The sequence below is a fragment of the Mauremys mutica genome, chromosome 3 (assembly GCF_020497125.1).
Source record: "Mauremys mutica isolate MM-2020 ecotype Southern chromosome 3, ASM2049712v1, whole genome shotgun sequence".
Lineage (NCBI taxonomy): Eukaryota > Metazoa > Chordata > Testudines > Geoemydidae > Mauremys > Mauremys mutica.
Window position 1 is genome coordinate 140,429,846 of NC_059074.1, and position 16,141 is coordinate 140,445,986.

Consider the following 16,141-nt stretch of genomic DNA (forward strand, 5'->3'; position numbering starts at 1 on the left):
CCACTCCTACCCTGTGGGTGCTACAGCGGCACAACTGTGGTGCAGTAGCTATGCTGCTGTAGTGCCATGGTGTAGATGTTTCCTATAGGGAGGGAAGTGTTTTTTTCTTAGCTGGAGGAATGCCATCTCTCTGAGTGATAGTAACTAGGTTGATGGAAGCACTCTTCCATTGACCTAGCTCAGCGGTTATCAAACTGTGGGTCAGGACCCCAAAGTGGGTTGTGACCCCATTTTAATGGGGTCACCAGAGCCAGTGTTAGACTTGCTGGGGCCTTGGGTTGAAGCTGCCCCCTCTTCTCCCTCCCTGATGGAGTCATGTAGTAATGTTTGTTGTCAGAAGGGGGTTGTGGTGCAATGAAGTTTGAGAAATGCTGACCTAGCTGCAGAGGTTAGGTTGGAATAGCTACAACACTCGGGGGTCGGGGGAGGTGAATTTTTCATAGCCCTGAGCACCATTACTATATTGACCTAACTTTTATATGTAGACCAGGATTAAGGCCTGATCTACATTATAATAACTATACTGGTAAACCTTTTGTCTAAAGTGACTGACTTTTATTCCAGAATAGCATATCGATACATGGAGCTATTCTGGAATAGCTATTGCAGAATAGTTTATTTTTCAGTAGCTGTTCTGGTCAATTTCATCATGTAGGCAAGCCTTAAAATTGTTTGAATATGCAAAAGAATATCAGATAGAATAGTCTACCTCAGTGGTCCCCAACCTTTTGGTCTGGTGGGCGCCAGATGAAGGACCGTGGCGGCGGTCGAGCATCCGCTGCCTCTGGATGACGTCGCTTGTCAGTGGCAAGCAGCATCATCCAGAGGTGTCGCCGCCGAATTTCAGCGGCGACACCTCTAGATGACGCCGCTTGTCGGCGGCAAGCATCATCATCCAGAGGCATCGCCGCCGAAATGCCGCCAAATTTCAGCGGCATTTCGGCGGATGCTCGACTGCCGGCCAGGACGCGTTGGGGATCCCTGGTCTACCCTTTGCATACTTACACAATGCTCTGCCAAATGAAAAGACTGTCAGCTCATTGGAAAAGCAAGTTAACTTACTAGTTTTTAATAAGGGGATTCATCCTGAAATGGTTTATAATTTTAACCTTTAAATGGAAATGGTAAAAATTAGCTTATAAAAACCCAACTGAGATGAATGAGGAAGTCCACACTTCACTAAGGACTTAATCCTGCACCATTCAAGTCAGTGTGAGTTTTTTCATTGATTTAAATGGAAACAAGATTGAGCCCTTGGAGCCTGTCCCAAATTCCATTGAAATCCTTTCGTTGATTTCAATAGGCATTGGATCAGACCCTCAAACCCAAATCCTGTACCATTAAAGTCAATGGGTCTTACAGATTGACTTCAGTGGAACCAGGAATTATCTCTTTGTACTATTGTTTCAGTCTGTCTGCAGAATCAAAAGAACATTGCTGTATAAAATTATATTCTGGAAAAATATCTTGCAAAAACAGATGGTCTAGCTTTTTAAAAAAAAATAAATGAAAACCTAACTTCTGGGGAAAACAGTAAAATCCATTGGAAGAGCTTAAATTTATAGGTTTTCTTGTGCCCAGATTTGTTGTGTTCCTGATGATCACCAACATAGTGAGTGCAGCGATATATTGATATCTAAGAACATGTTAATAAAAGGCCTAATAAAGAACAAAAAGAATCCCTCTTCCATATGCCACGAGAATGAGTCTCAATAATTATATGCTACATGAGTGATATTCATGTTATGTAAAAAGTGAGTCTGACTCATTTTTTACTATTTATCCTGAAGTACCTACCCTTGAAAGTGAGATAAGAATTTTCACTGTCATAATCCAGTTAGGGGCACCTCTGACCCCTTTGGTGGGCTCTCTTTAACTGCATGCCCTTCCAGGCTTCAAGCTTTTTTCTCCTTGGTGTGGAAAGTTGTGATTCTCCCATTTGCAGACTGCGTGCTGGGATGCAGCCTCCTGTGTACCAACTGTGATTGCTCGGCAGACCTGGCTGGGTTCAAGCCCTGCAAATCTTCCCTTTGAAAACTGTGACTGGTGTGTGAATACAGTGACTTAAAAGAGTCTTTTAGTGTTTAATCTTAACATTAAGAAGAAAGCATAAGAACAAAGGGTTTAATACAACAAACAGTTTACACATGTATCTTATCTGACTTCCTAAAGCTGTCCTGGATAACCCCACCTCTGGGATTGGGGCACAGTCTGCACCCCTGCAATCTCTGCCTCTCTCCCCCTCATGCTTTAGTGGTTGGCTCTTTATTCATCCATAAGTTCTTCGCCTACAGCCCCCAACTAAAACCTCTCCAGCGCATCATCAAGGATCTACAACCTATCCTGAAGGATGATCCCTCACTCTCACTGACCTTGGGAGACAGGCCAGTCCTCGCTTACAGACAGCCCCGCAACCTGAAGCAAATACTCACCAGCAACTACATCCCACACAACAAAAACACCAGCCCAGGAACCAAACCCTGCAACAAACCCCAGTGTCAACTCTGTCCACATATCTATTCAAGGGACACCATCGTAGGACCTAATCACATCAGCCACACCATCAGGGGCTCGTTCACCTGCACATCTACCAATGTGATATATGCCATCATGTGCCAGCAATGCCCCTCTTCCATGTACATTGGCCAAATCGGACAGTCTCTACGCAAAAGAATAAATGGACACAAATCTGACATCAGGAATCATAACATTCAAAAATCAGTAGGAGAACACTTCAGTCTCTCTGGTCACTCAATAACAGACCTAAAAGTGGCAATTCTTCAACAAAAAAACTTCAAAAACAGACTCCAACGTGAAACTGCAGAACTGGTATTAATTTGCAAACTGGACACCATCAGATTAGGCTTGAATAAAGACTGGGAGTGGTTGGGTCATCACAAAACCTAAACCTATTTTCCCCAATACTAATTTCCCCCTACTATTACTCACACCTTCTTGTCAACTGTCTGAAATGGACCACTCTCATTACCACTTCAAAAGTTATCTTTCCTCCCTTGGTATCCTGCTGTTAAGTGAATTGTCTCATTAGACTGACCTCACACTTGGTAAGGCAACTCCCATCCTTTCATGAATTTATACCTGCTCCTGTATTTTCCACTTCATGCATCTGATGAAGTGGGTTCTAGCCCACAAAATCTGATGCCCAAATAAATTTGTTAGTCTCTAAGGTGCCACAATGACTCCTTGTTGTTTTTGTCTTTCCCTGTGTCTCTTAAATTTGGTTTATGTGCCCCCACCGGGGGGTGAAGGATAGATTTAAAAGGAGTTGGGTTTTTTTGCTTTGTCCTTTAATTATCAGTAAATGGGGTGACTATCAGAAGTGTCTGTTCACTTTCCTTTCCACATGCAGCCTAACTTATGCCTGATTCAATCCCTTGTGTTCATGTAGCAAACAACAGAATAACAATCAAACAGATGATCATGTAATATTCATCAAATATTACAGCCATCTTCCAAGTCCTTTAAACTCTCATCCCATTATGGTTGCTTAATTGACAACATGAAGTTGATTACTTTGGCTATCTGTCTAGATTTCTGTATCTATTTGTATTCTTATATGGCTCCCTTCACTATAGTATTTGAGTGCCTCCCACATATTAAAAAGCCACATATTCAATAACAGTATATATCATTATCTGTCTCTGTTCCTTCCTTCCAAGTCTGTACAAGTAATAGTTTGATTAGTTTATAGGATTTGTTTTTTTGTTTTTTGCTTGTCGAAATTGGATTATGTTGTGTGTTGGCTGTGAGTGTGAAGAAGTTATTGAAGGAAAACTATGCTGAAGGAATGAGCTTTGCATTTAGTTATGAATCTCTTGTAAAAGTAAGTTCCATTGTCTAAGTTCAGCTCCTGTAAAAGTTCTGTCTGCCTCAGTCATGAGCTTCCTCTGTAGGCTGACAGTTTCGTTGTTTTGGTAGAACAGAGATGTTGCAGAAGGTCATAGTCATAGAAGGAGAGGCAATCATTCAGGTAGTTAGGCTTTGATTATTAGTTCAGGAAACTTGAACTTGACTACATTCAATAGAGCATCAGTGCAGAGAGTGGAGGTGTGGTGAAGTGCTCATAACAGCCTATGTTGCTAAGCAGATGGGCTATTGCATTTTGTTCCAGTTGAAGTGTTCTCAAGGGCTTAGTTTCTAGCTATAATGAATTACAATAATCAAGCCTGGAGGTTACCAATACATGGATCGCTATGTCTTAAAGGATGGGGCACAGTCATCTGGATAGTTGCAGGTTGAAGAGGAAGATTTTGCTGCTATGGCTACTTGGGCATAGAGTTCAAAAGGCCCCCAAGGCTGAGGAACCTCAGTAGTGGCTCTTGACAGTGAGAGATGTTAGTGAGGGGGTAAGTTCATTCAAGTGCTTCCCTCTGCCTATTAGTATCACCTCTGTTTTGTCTTTTGCCAGCTGGGCTGCTTTTATCCAAGTGCTGATTTTGATAGGCATGGAGAAAGCTGGGAGATAATGGTGTTCATGGTTAATGTGAGGGAGCAGGAATGGTGTTCTCTGCATATTGCTGACACTTCAGCCCATGTTGTCTCACCAACTCTCCCAAGGTCTTCAGGTAGATACTGAAGAATACTGGGGAAAGGATTGAGTCTTGTGGGACTCACAGATGAGACATTTGAAGGTAGAGAAACATTTACCCATAACTCCTCTCTGGGTTCAGTCTGAAGTGAAGGATCTGAGACACTTCTTCGTGGAAGTGGAAAAGAAGTATTTGGAAATCAATAGGCTCAAGTGCTGCTGAAAGGTCCAGCAGTGTAAGTATGGATATATATATATATATATATATATATATATATATATATATATATATATATATATATATATATATTATATATATATATATATATATATATATATATATATATATATATATATTTAATTTATCACTGGGGGGCAGGAAGTTATCCAGCAGGGCTGTTTCTGTACCATACCCTCACCAGAAGCCTGGCTGAGAGGGAACTGGAATTCTGACACCTTACAGGTGTCGCTATACCTTTTTTTGTTTTTTTTCTCTTTAGCTTCTAGTTAACTTGCTTAGAAAAAGGAGATTAGATAATGATTGGTAGTTTGGAAGGCCTCTAGTGTAAAATAATAGTTTCTTTAATATTGCTTGTATAAAAAATGAAGAAGGTATCTCTGTTTTTTATGAATACCATATACTCCATAGTTTACCTGCTTGGTATTATTCTGAGAGTCTGCATGAAGTTACATCAAAGGAGGCTGTTGGGGGAAACAAACAGGAAACGAAACAATGATAGTGAGAATATCAAGGATCATTAGGAAAATGATGAGGGATCTATTAACTGGGAAAAGCCCACCTACCTGGCTTCTGCCAGGCTATCAGGTTTATTTTTCCCAGGCCTTTGCCTAAGATGAAATGGACACTAACCCATTAAAGCCCCTTGTATCAAGAGGAACAAGTTGTTGGTGGGCAGAAGCAGCTGTAGGTGAATCTTTGACAGAGAAACACTGTTAAAATTTTTCATGCGCTGTTTGTCTCTCTCAGGCCAGGAGTAGGGATGTCTGGCTTGAGTGAAGCTTACCAAAAACATGTAAGGAAAAGAATCAAGTTTAGGTAAGACCCAGACATATAGGCCTTTTGTTGTTTTATTACTTTTCTCTGCTTGCTATGTACCTTTGGGCGAATAAATAAAACATTATTTTGAAGAAGCTATTTTTAAGTCACTTTAATCAGCTGTTAGTAACAGGGTCCTGGAAAAAAACTGTTCAGAGGTGCCAAACACAGTTGAGCCTTTTGTGTTTCTAAAATTGGTAAAGAATTTAGTACAAATGTGGTAGGACTGTGTGGTTCCACCCAGAGACAGGGCAAGGTAGTAGCACCTGTCACAAGAGAGGGGCACTTGAGAGGGACTAAAAAAAAGATCTAACATGCAGCTCGCCCTGTACCTGTGACAGCTTGTTTGGGGGTGAATGGTAAGTTCCCTATAAAAGGAGGTATTGACAGTCTGCTAGTAGAGGTCCTAGATGTTCATTCTTTTACCATCCAGAAATTGCAGGGGTCAGTGTGAATGGAATAAATCTTCGAAAAGAGGGTGTTCTTGGTGGCCTAAAAAGGTGATCACCAATAAGATGCCATTGATGCTCTTCTGTGTCTTATCCTTCCTTGCATTTGCACAATGAGAATAAAAAAACCCACCAAGCTTTTTTAGCTCTTGATCCTTCCATTTTGGGTTACGACTAAATACAGAGGCCATTTGTGAATGCCTAAAGTAAAGCAGCAATGAGCCATGTGGCTATGGAGCAATTAAGGGCTTGTTCTGAGAGTCCAGTGGAAAGCAAAGCTTTTCCCACATCTCAAGATTACTGTTGTCATATCCTGATTGGGGAGGGGTAGACATTTCTTCCCATCCCGAATTTGACAACCAGTTAAACCCTGAGCATGTGACCAAACTTTGTTATGGTTAAACCTCTAATCCTATTTACACTCTGAGATACTATTGGTAACTAAGTAATTGTTCATTTCCGTCCCCCACCCCACCGCCCTTGACTCCTAGAAGGTAGATTTTGACAGTGTATCTGGAGACAGAGGATTTCAAATGTTGATTGGCCTTTGAGAATAAAAACTCTTTACTTATATTTATTTTTTGAAATTGACTGGTTCCACATATTTTAAATGTATGAAGACAGAGATGGTCTCTCAAAGAGCTGGAACCCAAACTATTGGAGGGGCAATAATTTAAAAAATGAACTGGGTTCTAATTTGGATTGTGAATCATCAACAGAATCATTAAATAGGTGACTTTATATTACAGAGTCAATTCTATCCTCAGTTACACCTGACAAAAGGAAAAAGCAATGAGGTTTCAATAATGTAACTAATGGCAGAATTTGGCCTGTAGACTGTTAATTAAAAGTGATGATGCATGAGCCCAAAAGAACCCAGCTTGACTTTCAGATCCTAGATTGAGTTTGCAGAATTGGCAGCTAGAAACACATCCATTTACTTGTGAACTGAGCTTTTCTTGGTATGGTGTCACTGAGACAACAAACCTGCCATTTCCATTATACCTATTTTACAGAGTCATTTTTCCACAGCCAATCTGTTCTTTAAACACTTGAGCCTATTGGCATAAAGGCCCCAACTCAGGATGGCATCTTTGATGTTCTCCTCAGGGCACCCAGAACCATAAGCCTCTGGGCTATCTCTCTGCCTCAGCAAGAATGAGCTCTGCTGGGGCTTAAACTGTGTGTCAGCTCCCTGCCATACCCATCTGTCTGTCTCACCAGCCAATTCCTCGAGACACCGCCCATCTAAACCTGGCCTTACAGGTAACAATCAGTGAACTCTTCTTCCCGAGTTCCCCAGAGACATCTCTCTGTAGTGTCCAGTCCCTCTCACCGGACACTCACAAAATTATGTTCACTGACTCCAAAGAGACAATACTCGCACCAGCCTGTTGGTTTAGCTGAGGACTTACCCTTTATTTCAAAGTTACAGCACTGAGATATTCTTAGTTCATAGTAAAACTAAAGTTTGTTAATAAAGAGCATAGATTTAAGTGATACTAAGCAAGAAAAAAAGGCAGGATTACAAACAAAACATGTTTTCTAGTGTCCAAGACCCACTTTATCAAGCCACAATCTTTGCCTAAACAGCTTTCTCACTTACGTCAAGTTACCAGCATCTCTAGCCCTTCTGTCAGGAGGATCCAGCATTCTGAGAACTAGAGGGTGCTGTCTTCTTTATCCCCTAAGTAATGGATAACTAAAATATCTTTTTGATCCCCTTATATTTGCCAGAGTCCATTGCCTTTGTCTTAAGAGCTAGGAAAACCTCCTGCGGGTTCAGACTCTAGTATGTCCCTCAGTGTACTCACCAAGTTGTTACCTCTGCTGCTTGTTAACTTGTTGCTTTGCTTGCCTTATATATAAAAATGTACTTTCATTGGGTCAAGGTTTGTACGCCATAGACAGACAGGTAAATCCATATTCCTTTACCCAAGACAGGCTTATTTATCAATTCTCTCCACAACATATTTCAGCAATGTATTTCCAGCACACATACATAACTCTTTATACACAACCCATAAACACACCAAGCAAGGATATTCTTGACCAGAGTGTCACCAGTTCTTATACCCTAGAAGACACTGTTTGACTAAATATTCTGACAACAGTGTGTTGAATGTGCCCTTTGCCACCTGGCATAAAGGGACTCTTAGGGTTACAGCATCCCAGGGCAGGACATAAGTATGTGCTTAAGGCCTATAGGGCTTAAGCACATGCTTAAATATTTCCCAGCATGGAACCCAGAGTAGGCAAAGGCCATTTGCTAAGTTTAGTGGCTCCTGTCTATGCTTTCCTAGAATTTGTATATTAATATGAAGTTAAAGTATCTATACTCATTGTAGTATTACTAGAGGGGATTCACCATGACCATGTACAATTGTACAAATTTGTCTTGTTTATAATAATGATTTTAATGCAGGCACTCTATCATACCATTATTGGTCTTTGCTGCAATTGAACAATGTGTTCCCACCTTTTATGTTACTGCTAACCAGAATTCCTAAATCCATTTCATAGTTAGTAATTTTCAATATTTTATCCAGCAATGTATAGGTTGCCTTATTTTTAGATGCAGAATAAATGCATTTGTTCATGATAAAATTAACCATCCGTTTCATAGATCCTAAAGCTTTAGGTCAATTAGGGAATAACTTTATTTCCAATTTTTATGCCATGAACAGCTTTCTCCATACTGTGGCCACACCCTGGAAAGAGCATGGAGAAGGGTGCCAGAAATTCAGTGACTGAACTAAGCCAATAGTAGTTATAGTTGTGTTAATTTCTCCTGCTGAGATATTCCCTGTTGGTGCTGGTTATTCTGAAGGGTAGCAATGAAACTCTCATCATAGTCTGAAACAGCATAGTCTGGTTTTACAGTCCCATTTTGGGTATTTTCTTCTCACATGGCCAGCCTTTCTCAATGGACCTGGATCCACAAGATGATCTTTCTTTCCCCTTCAACTATTGAGACTCAAGCTGTTTCCTTCCCAAATCTGTGTGATCACTAACTTGTCTTCCAGGAATGAAGAATGTAATAAGAACTCCCTGGTTTGTTTTGTTTTTTTAGGGGGTAGAGTAGGTGCAAACCATAACATTTAAAGACAATACACATAATTAAAAACACATCATCTTGCTAATATATGTCTGGTTTAACTGAGGATGTAAATAGGTAAGCCAGTTCTGCACAGAACATAGGTATTTAATTTTATTATTGCCTCTTGTAGTGGTTACTAATTCACTTTCCTCATGAGGGAGAATGCATAGATTTTTTTTTGCCCTTACCTATATGGATTTTTTAAAATTGTAATTGTTCCAACAGAGGGAGCTTCCAAAGTCAATGTCTTATATGACAATTATTCAGAATGAAGATTTTGTGCTTAAATCTAGCAGCCATTCTATTTTATAGAGGTTTTTATGGTATGCTTGTCACCATTGCATCTGAGTGCCTTCCAGTAGGGAATTAAGCAGTGTGAATACAGGGGCGGCTCTATGTTTTTTGCCGCCCCAAGCACGGCAGGCAGGCTGCCTTCGGTGGCGCGCCTGTGGGAGGTCCGCTGCTAGCGCGGATTTGGCGGCATGCCTGCAGGAGGTCTGCCGGTGCTGTGCCATCAGTGTCCCCGCCGCCAAAGCCGTGGGACCGGCGGACCTCCCGCAGGCATGCCGTTGAAGGCAGCCTGCCTGCCGCCCTCACAGTGACTGGCAGGCCGTCCCCTGCAGCTTGCCGCCCCAGGCACGCACTTGCTGCGCTGGTGCCTGGAGCCACCCCTGTGTGAATAACATCTGTCACAAGTTGTTTGTTCTCTCATTCTCTTCCTAGGGGAAGGAGAATGAGCAGTGGAGTGTTTTATTTTAGTAGGGTGGCTTTTCTGGGTGTTTTTAATATACATGTTACTATGTATTTATGTTATAGAAGGCAAGGTCAAAGAAATGAACTTTGCACTTGGAGTAGAAGGTGATGAGGTTTGTGATGGTCCTTAGTTCCTCAGGGAGATCATTCCACCATATTCTTGGACCGGCCCCCGCAAAAGTTCTGTCTCCCACATAGATGAGTTTTAGCCTTGTTATGGAGCACTCCATTGTACCAAAGGACATGATCTTCATCTTGGACCTTTTAGACCGTATTTTAGAAATCCTGGACCCAGGCCATAGAGCACTTTATCAAGTACAAGGTCTCAGCCCTTTTCAGTCTACTGGAAGCCAGTGTAGAGACCAGAAGACAGGTTTGATGTGCTTACGGTAGCCTGTATTGCTGAGAAGAACCTCTGCAGCATTTTGTACTACTTGGAATATCCTAAGTGCTAAGGGCTTCATGCGCAGATATATTAAATTGTTTTAGTCCAGTTGAAAGATGACAAAGGCATGAATAACTAAGGGCAGATCATTGTCCACTAGGATGAGACAGACTCTCTTAGCCAAAAGTTACAGAAAAAGCTACTTATGGAGGCTGCCATGTGGGAGCTTAGCATCAGTGAGGAATCCACAAGGCCACAGAAGGTATGTCTACACTGCAATAAAATACCTGCAGCACAGCTGTGGCTGGCCTGAGTCAGCTGGCTTGGACTGCAGGGCTATACAATTGCAGTGTAGATGTTCGGACTTGGGCAGGAGCCCAGCCTCTGGGACCCTCCCCCCTTGCAGGGTCTCAGAACTCAGCTCCTAGCACAAACATCTCCACTGCAATTTTATAAACCCACAGCTGGAGCCCCATGAGGTCAAGTCAGCTGATCTGAGCCAGCCACAGCCTTATATGGCAGCGTGTCTGTACTTCAGACTACTACATACCATTGGGAAGATATCTACTTAATATTTTGTTCAGCATTCAAAATACAGTACTAGAGGCTGTATGGAAAGTACTGCCCAGGGTATGTGCAAAGGGCCCTGGAATGTGGGAACCTCACAGAGGGCTGTTTGTGATGCAATCTCTTGGGCACAAATGGATAGAGTTAAGAGTATAACGTCAAACTTTAGTGGATTCAGTTCTTATATCAACAATGTAAGCTTCTTCCATTGCTTTCCCTGCCATTATTTCCTTAAGAATTTGAAACTATTTTTCCTTAAAGCTTTAAAGGGTACATTCTTTTCAGAACTCTTAAAAATCTTGTGTATAGCAGCTGACATTCCAAGCTGTTCAATTAGTTGCTCCGGGTTTCCTTTAGCATTTGTCTGTGCCAAAACATGATTAGTAATTTCAACCCACTCATACTCTTGAGTGAGATGTTTGTGCATTAAGTTAAAAGGGACATAGTCACATAGTTTAGGTCCCAACACTTGATTATCACTATAATCGTTACAATTTTTCTACATGTCATTTTTCAAGGCATATTGCCAGGAAACTAAAGAAAAAAAAATCACTATTTTAAGAGACATCCAGCACTGTGTTCTGCTCTTGTAGTCAGCCGAGAGATTGAAGCCTTGAACAGTCAGGAGAAAAACAGGTGCTGACATTAGGCCACAAGTTACTTTTAAGCAGAAGGAAATTCTAGACTGGAACAGGAAACACACGCAAAAGAAATCTCAGTTTTACCATACCTTTCCCCCAAGCAGTTGAGAGTCCATTCACAGGATGGGACTAAATGCTGTTGCTGAGCTAAATAGAGCTGTAAGTGACAAAAAACTCTGCAGCCACATTAAAGGAAGCAGAGCTAATGCTTGTGGAAAGAAGGGACCTTTTAGCTCTTCAGTGTAATGCTCTCCTGAATGAGCTATTCTGGCCATTAATAAAGTCTTTTCTTGGGCATTGCACATTGGAATGTTGATATAGTTGGAACATGAAGGGGAGTCAGGTTTTTCTCTTGCTTGCTTAATTTGCTTTTACATATTCTTGCAGCCCTTATGTTTGTGAGAAATGAAAACAGGCCTGCAAGAAAGAGCTGACCTCAAAGGCCTAGTCTGCTGAGGAGGCCAAGGCACAAGCCTCTGGGGAATCATTGACTTGCTGGGATGATATCAAGGCACAGGTCTGTGTGAAGTCATTGCCTTACCTCCTTATTCTTGCATGCACTTATTCGAGGTTATAGGCTATTGTGAGAAATAAAAGATCTTGATGAGGAGCATAATGTTTCTGCCCAGTTTCAAACCAGGGATTTCACATTCTATGGGAGTGGGTTGGATACAAAAAAAAAATCTAAATAAAAGAGTAGAATAAGATTTTTAAAAGGCATGTGTTAGGTGATGGGTGAGGAACCTCCGGCCCAGATCTGGCCCGCTGCTTCATTTCATCTGGCCCACAGCAAGCTTCTGTGCCATGGGCCAAAAGCCCCAAGCCTCAGTGCCCGCCTCCCCCACCCTCACCAGGCTGGAGCTGCAAGCACCAGCATGTCCCTGCGGCCCCTAGACAGAGGAGCGATCAGGGAAGCTCCACAAGCTGCCCCCACCCACAGCGCCAGCTCCGCAGCTCCCATTGGCCAGGAACCACGGCCAACGGGAGCTGCAGGGTGGCGCTGGGGCAGGGGTAGCGCACACCACACAGAACCGCCTGGCTCCTCCACCTATGGGCCAGACATGCCAGCCACTTCCAGGAGCAGCAGAGAGCCAGGGAGCCTGCCTTAGCCCAGCTGTGCAACTGACCAGGAGCTGCCTGAGGTAAGTGCCGCCCAGAGCCTACACCCCAAACACCCTCCCACACCTCAACTCCTTTCTGGAGCCCACATCCTAACCCCCTGCCACAGCCCTAAGCCTCCTCCCACACTTCAAACCCCTTGTCCCCAGCCCAAAGCCCCCCCGTACCCCAAACCCCTCATCACCAGCCCCACCCCAGAGCCTGTACCCCCAGCCAGAGCCCTCACCCCCTCCTGAACCCCAGCCCAAAGCCCACTCCCCACCTCCCTCATTTCTGGCCCCACCCCAGAGCCTAGGGGAAGCTCTGGGCCACCACACCCTCCCCCCCACAGGGCTGGAGCTGCAAGCAGCTGCTTGCCCCGCTACAGGGGAAGCCCAGAGCCTCCATGCCCCCTCCAAGGACTGTATGTGACCCCCAACTAATTTTTTATATGGGTCAATGGCCCCGATAGAAATTTCTCCACCCCTGTGCTAGGTGAATGTGATATGCACTCTGTGACAGATACTGTGCTGAATTCAGAGGCTCCAATGAGTTTTTTTATTAAATTAGGCAGCCAGAGGAAAACAAAATGCCAATGCCAGGGAAAGAGGAGTAATAAAAAAAATGAAATTGCAGAGCTGGGAATGGGGAAAGGAGGCAATGAGAAAGGCCCTGTGTTAGTTCTGAATGATGATTTCTCACCATTCCTTAGTTTCAAGCATAACTGCTTGCAATGGGGTGCACGCACCTCTCACATGCTCCAGCTGGTCAAGTGTGTGCAGGCCTGCCCTTTCTCTCCCTCTAGCCCTCCTTGGGCTTAGGTCCTTAATTAGTCCCATAGTCTATCACTGGTCTCAGCACCATACTTCCTGGCCCTCTCTGGGTGTTTCAGACCCCAGCTCTCCTGCTGAGAGGCTAAAAGGTTTAGTTCCCCTTCTGGGGTGCCTCAAAGTCCAGGTCACTTCCTCCAGTGAGTAATAGGGTGAGGGAGACCCAGGCCCACCCTCTACTCCAGGTCCCAGGCCAGGGAACCTGTAGATAGCAGCCATCCATCATGTTCCTTCATCTAAGCCACACCACCACTCTAATTTCCTGGACCACTTTACCATGGCCCCACATCATCTTCACCCTTACCTCAGGGCCTTGCCCTCATGGAGTCTGAGCAACCAGCACAGAACTCCTTCTCAGGGTATGTCTATACTACCCGTCGGATCAGCGGGTAGTGTTCAATGTATCGGGAATCGATTTATCACATCTCGTCTGGACGCGATAAATTGATCTGCTAATCGACACCCACCTTACTCCACCTCAGCAGGAGGAATAAGTGCAGTTGACGGGGGTGCCGTGGCAATCAACTCGCCGCTGTGAGGATGGCCAGGTAAGTCGAACTAAGATGCTTGGATTCAACTACGCAAATAACATAGCTGAAGTTGCATATCTTAGTTCAACCCCCCGCCCCCCACCCCGCTAGTGTAGCCCAGGCCTCACTCTCCCTGGCTTCTGGCAGCACTGCCCTGTCCAAGGTCCTGCAATTTTCTCAGCCAGTCATACACACCATCCATGCTCCTCCAGCTCTAGCAAGGAACTGATCTCACACTGGCCCTGCAGCTTGTCTTATACTAGCCTGCTGGGCCCTGATTGTCTGCTCCCTGAAGCCTCTCTGATTGGCTGTGTCCCACACAGCCGCTCTAGGCAGTTTGGAAGACCTCTCTTCTGCCCTTTTCTGGGGTGGGGTGGGGTGGGGCCCTCCAGCAGGGGGCCTCTGAACCTAGTCTATCCCATCATGCAGCTACACTGCAGAAACCCTCCTAGTCATTTCCCCAGTGTGGACTGAGAGTTCTCTTTTGGTGAGGAGGTGGAACCACTAATAGTTGAGGTGGAGGCAAGCTTTGACGGATGTCAGAGTGCAATGTTTGTTTGGGATTCTTCCTCCTTCTCCTGTCCCAAGAGTCCCTTTTTATCTCTGTCCTGCCACCCTCCCCAAACCACCTCCCCCAAAACTTTCATCAGCTTCAGCTGGAATGGGTTCACACTCCTAATGAGGTCAATAATTTCTTTTTTAGTAATATTTAATATTTCTGTGCACTGGTAGCATAGATCAGATAGACCACAACATTTCCTGCTGCATTACAGAGGCTGTGGATGAACTCCTAGGGAAACAGATCCTAAAGACAAAACCTTGGATCTCATTGTGACGCTGGCAGACCAAGTGCCAGCTCATGCCAAGGCCCCAGGCCTCCCTGAACAGTGACAAATGCATAGCTGGAAACCACTCTGGCTTACCTGTGTGTTTAGTATAGCTAAAATAGGTATTATACTTGTAACAATGTGTTTAGACTTTATGAAATGCTTGTAAATTGCTGCAAGCATTAATCTCATTTATGGTATCTGTAACCCATATTGTAAGGTAATACTTAAGTGTCTATTTTGCAACTATAAAAATGTTTGCTCTGAAACTGTAAATCCAGTCAGGAAAGAAACATCACCAAGTGTGAAATACTGGTTTGCACCCATGAGGATGCGTTATCTCCAGCCCATCAGGAAGGCCTGTTGAATCCAAATGGGCCATTGTAAGCTACCAGAGAACAAGGACTTTGTTGATTACTCCCAGCATACCCATGAAGGGGGATGTCCAGAAGCACTCATCACATCAACTTGGACTCTATGGAGATGGGGATAAAAATCTCTGACCAGAAGGAATTAAAGTCTTTTAATGCCGTTTGGACTCTAAAGGCAAAGATTCCTAAACATAAGCAAGAGATCCCCAGGATTAACCTGGGTTAGCCCGAAAGGATTTATAGAGCTGACTTATTTCAGCAGCTCTATTGCCATCTGAAACCTAAGACTGCAGCTCATTTGTGTGTGCGTTTACCTGTTTTAACCTTGTAAATAACACTCTTTTCTTTTTCTTAGTTAATAAATCCTTAGTTTACTATAGGATTGACAACAAGTGTTGTTTTTCAGAGTGTTTCAGAATGCCCCAGGGTACTGTCTGTGACTCCATATTAAGGCTTTTGTGATGCCATATAAAAAGGGAGATGACTGTTTGCACTAATATAGTCACCACTGTTATAAAATTGCAATAAATCTTGTACAAAGTGTGCCTTGTAAGGTATCATTGGAAAAGTTGTGATCTGTTGAATAATGCTGTCTTGTTGAAATACATGTATTATCACTGGGTATGAAGTCATGAAACTTTGCTATGTGTTTGTGTCTCAAATATGTTGTGCTCCTGGGTAACACCTACAAAACAGATTTACATTGAGACTAGCCAGCCATGTGTTGATGGGCCATTAAGGAGAATCAACTCTTCCAGTGGGCCCCTCCTGAAGATGCCTCAGCAAGCACAGAGACAATGGATGCCTCATTACTCAGCAAGGCACTAGAACATGTGATTCATGACTCCATGTTTGAGACAGTATTTTTCCAGGTACATGGAGGTATAAATTGGAGACTGTGACATCATCTCTGCCTCATTCCTGCCTCTCATCTCTGGCCTGTGATTTCTAACAAAGGCAGCTTGACAGTTGTATTGTGCCTGA

General features: G+C 43.5%; 1 long non-coding RNA gene across 2 annotated transcripts; it reads left to right on the plus strand.

Moving 5' to 3' along the window:
• Positions 1-10,996: 10,996 nt before the first annotated feature.
• Positions 10,997-13,977, plus strand: LOC123365941. Of its 2 annotated transcripts, none has more exons than XR_006577838.1 (3): positions 10,997-11,054; positions 11,889-12,018; positions 13,912-13,977. It is a non-coding gene; the product is annotated as an uncharacterized LOC123365941 (long non-coding RNA). The 2 variants fall into 2 exon arrangements; XR_006577837.1 differs by lacking the exon at positions 13,912-13,977 and adding an exon at positions 12,356-12,554.
• The last annotated feature ends 2,164 nt before the right edge of the window (positions 13,978-16,141 follow it).